Below are 4,506 nucleotides of genomic sequence, written 5' to 3'. Positions count from 1 at the left end.
AGACCTACTATCTAATTAATTAATCGTCGTTTTATTTTGTGTACAGTTGATTACTATGAAAAATAATCAAATAATTAATCAAATAATCTATGCAAATCTAACATAAAAAAGTGTACAATATGTATTGGGTGATTTCGATTCTGAAATGATTTAAACTGCTAAGTAATTTCTCATAATGTATTTTTATTTCCATTTTTTGAAGAGTATGCCATCAAAAGATACGTTGATTTCGTCACGGTCAAATGATAAAACTATGTCATTAAGCTGAAAGACATAACACGTTCAGCCGATTAGAAGACAAGTTACATCAAAAATAAAATTACTAACGAATGTGACTGGATTTTTGACAATTCAACAAATGAATGTTTGTACAGGAATTTACATATTAATTAAACAAATGTTGTGGGTTTTTCTCAACACTTGGATCTTTATCAGTCTTTTTTGTTGTTTTAATTTTAGTTCATTTAAAGGTTTTGGGGTTTATTTTGACGTCTATGCTCACCTAACTAGTACACATTTTTGTTAAGGCGCCAGCTGAAGCTCTTCTCCGGTGGCGTGATTTTCTATCTGTCTTAAATACTCATTTGTTACCTTCGGCTTTTTTGGAGGTTTTGGTTGGGTTGTTGTCTCTTAGGTTATATGAAATGAAACTTGGACAATCTTCCAGATTAAGAAAGTACATCTGAAGAAAAACGTTCCAATTATATATCCCCTATATTTTACTGATAATTTCAAACATTTGTGCCAAATATATACAAGGGTCGAAAAACACAGTAGTTTTAATATTCCAACGATTTATAAGCAATCAATCTAAAGACAAGTACATATCAATGGTATTTCAAGTATAAAAAAGAGTGCTTAGTACTAGGCTAGTGAAATAATTATCCGAAGTAAACCTTAAGACATTCATGATCATCTGTTATTCAGCTATACCAAACTTTCGCACACATATATCTTCTTGAGTCGTTCATTGCAACTCTCGTCTTGCAATATTGGTTTACTTCTAATTGAAAATTTCCCACAGCCTGGCTCACTATCGTTATAATAACGTCCATCGTGATCATTTAACTGTACTGAAACATTGAATACATTCTCGAAGGTTGCATTTGTTACCCATAATTTATCTTTAAGGCCAATCCACATATTTGTTTTACCTGAAAAATTGTCATTTTATAGTGTTAAAACAAGTGTTTTCCTAAAAATAAAACATGTATTATGTTATATATATGTTATTATTAGGAATCCATCGGTTGTATGCAGTGCCAAAATGTATAATGCGTTTTATTTGTAAAACATAGGAATGAATGTTTTGTATTATCTAATGATAAAAAGATCAATTGGTTATTAGTCATTTTCTGATACACGGACTATTTGTCCAGTTATTAGGGTTTTCCCCTCAAAGAAAATATTCAAACGTTTTAAGAAAATCATTACAACAACAACTGATGTGGTGACTGAACACTAATAATTCAGCAATGTATGGATTTGCGATAATGTAAGAAAGCCACATACTAGCTAACCATTACAAATACTGTCAATGTTTTCCTATCTCAGTTCAGGTACAGAAAAAAAGTCGGTATTTAGACAGATTTATTAATTTTTTTATTCCTATAAACGTATATTTTTTTCTTTTGATATCAAAGTGCATTTTTAAAATATGTATGCTAAAGGAGGCTCGCAGGTATAAGATTTTCAGAAAAATACAAACATTTATTTTTCATTACAAATTTTATTAAGTACCTTAAGTAGTTGTTACTTAATCATATGGTACAAAATCATTCCAAAAAATCTATTCGTGTTGGCCCCAGGAGACTTTTAAAATGTAGATATCATTAAAAAAAAAGCTCCAAATTATCTCCCTCTGGTGCAAAAATGTAATTTTTTGGCATTAAAATTGAAATATCTTTTTTTTAACTCATCGGTGACCTATATTTTTTATTGTTCTTTTCGAATAAGCTACACATCAACTAAATAACTGTAAAATTTAAGCGATTTCTATAATTTTGTTCTTTTTTTATTTCGATATTACCGCTTTTTCTCCTATTAGTTCAAAAGAAAAAAGGACATCAACAAAATTGTATGCTTCTTTCGAAGGCAGATTGTGAGAGAAAATGACCGGTGACCCCATTTTTTATTTCATTTTTCTATGAAGTATAAGATAAAGTTCATTTATAGAAAAATATAGCGAAATCTTATATTAAATAAAAAATTTGAAATAGACCCTCGAGCCCCCTTAACGTTGCACGTTTTAATTAATACATGTCGTTTGCTTTTCGGATCTTTTATTTTGTTTGATTGAGTTAAATCTACTAGTATTGTGAAGGCGTACTTACAACTTGTAAATTGTAAAACAAATTCCCATTTGGACGGAGTTGTTAAGCTTATTAAATCTCCGCCATTTGCTTGACAGTGGTTTCTAGCATCCTTCCATGTTTTCCCGTCGCTGTCCAAAAACATTTTCAGACACGTATTGGAGTGAAGGTCGTAGAAATATCCTTTATTGGTGCAACCTGAATGTAAATGAAATTAAGTCAATATATTTAAAAGCATAAAAAAAATGTTTGAAACACAATACATTAACCAGTTATAATCAGGGTTGCCACGCACTGTGGACAATGGGGAATTTTATTCGAGGTGGAACCAATCGGAAAACGGAAATGAATGTCGAAATACACGAAGTGTAATAACCCTACTTGTACTCATTGATTCGTCCATCGACAGTTAGTATCCATATGTTCAAGGAGGGCGGAAGATATCAAAGGGACAGTCAATCTCACAAATAAAACATACACTGACAACACCATGGCTCAACATATACACAAATTAAGCTGATTATGTGGGACGATTCAAAAGATCGACTTGTAGGAGGTGAATCCTAGTTTTGATAACGCTTGTTGCATATTATTTCTAAATGTTTATCTCTATCAAGCTCTATTTTAGATACCATGCAGGAACCGTTATCCAGGAAACAACTGACAATCATTGAAAAATCACTGAAAAAACTGAATTCATAACAGAAAAAAACAATGATATTGGGTATCCATCCATGACACAAAAATCGGTAAATGCACAACAAACAAAACAAAACAGACAAAAATCAAAGAACCATGGTTTAAAGAGAATGGTTATCCTTTATTTGACGAAAAACTACTGCAAAAAGCTGATTGTGACATACCAATCTTTAATAGAATAAAGCAAATTACATCATGTTATTTGCTCCTTGGTCGGGCTCTTTGACAAATTCCCCATTTCCGTTCTCAATTTTCGTCCGTTATATTTGAGCCAAAATATAATAAGGTTTGACAGATTTTTATCCTTGTCTTGGCGATTTTAAAACAAATTTGCATCGGAATGACTACCACCATTATAAAACACAATTGATTAGTTCAGGCCGAAAGCCTATTAATAAGGCATCCAAACGGTAGGTTCCGTGAAACGGCAGAAGGAAAGTGACAAAATTGAATCCCAAATGGGATGCCATTGGAATATAACGGTTTGTTTGATTGAGTCAAACAGTTAACATATAATTAACGTGTTTGCGACCTGCTAAAGAGTTGTTGCAATGCTACTTTACCGGCAGATAGTATTGTCTATCTCTTAACGAATGATCCGTTTTAAAAAGTTACCGTGCTGACCGGAGCTATCTGCGCATTTATAAATCCCGCATAGCGAAAAGTGAAATCACAGAAATGCTGAAATTCTAAAAGGAAAGTCCCTAATCAAATGGAAAATCAAACGAATGGATAACAACTGTGATATTCCTGTCTTCGTACAGACACTTTCCTAGAAGAAAATGCTTGATTTAATCTGGTTTTAGAGCTAGTTAAACCTCTTACTTGTATGACAGTCGATCAAAGGCACGCCAACATTCGATAAAATTTTAAGTGCTTGTCGGACAATTACAAAGAAAGTATTCATATTAAATAATCATAATTATAATGGTTGATTGTTAATTATTTCTCGTCATGGAAATGCTAGAATAAAACTAAACCAGAAGTGAGGCAAACAAAAACAATTAATCCTGAACTGTGGGAAATAGTTAAAAAGAGAACTAGCACATATTTCAAGAAAGGTTCGAATGATTTTCCACTTTATGTTTCAAAATTATACTCACCATCTTTGTAAATATTGTAAATCTCCGATTCTAATGCATAATTATTTATAACTGTTTCTCCTGCAGTCATGCATGTTTTTCCTATTTCATTCCATAAATATGCTTTGCAATTTGTATTGAAAAGGAATAAGCAGTTTCTTGCACATTGTATATGAGATTGTGCTGCGATTCTTTTATTCGGGAAATTTTGCCGACAAAATATGTATATTTTTGAAAACCGGTGTACTATCGGATTTGCGTTTTGTTGTATTGTGTACACATACAAAAGAGTCAGAAATATAAAAACCAGCATTCGTTTAAACTTCATTTCTCCTCCTTTTTTTTAAATGGTTTGCTGCTCTCATGTGAAGACAGCGAAATGTTTAATTAATTTAAAAAGCTTTATCATGCAT

At 31.8% G+C, this 4,506-nt stretch overlaps 1 long non-coding RNA gene across 1 annotated transcript; it reads right to left on the bottom strand.

Moving 5' to 3' along the window:
- Positions 1-763: 763 nt before the first annotated feature.
- LOC143051171 (uncharacterized) lies at positions 764-4,230 on the bottom strand. Its single transcript, XR_012970628.1, has 3 exons — positions 4,115-4,230; positions 2,334-2,510; positions 764-1,154 (listed from the first exon to the last, which is right to left on the bottom strand). It is a non-coding gene; the product is annotated as an uncharacterized LOC143051171 (long non-coding RNA).
- Between the last annotated feature and the right edge of the window lie 276 nt (positions 4,231-4,506).

The sequence above is a fragment of the Mytilus galloprovincialis genome, chromosome 11 (assembly GCF_965363235.1).
Source record: "Mytilus galloprovincialis chromosome 11, xbMytGall1.hap1.1, whole genome shotgun sequence".
Lineage (NCBI taxonomy): Eukaryota > Metazoa > Mollusca > Bivalvia > Mytilida > Mytilidae > Mytilus > Mytilus galloprovincialis.
Note: the sequence above shows the minus strand (reverse complement) of the source record. Positions and strands in the feature narration are given on the sequence as shown.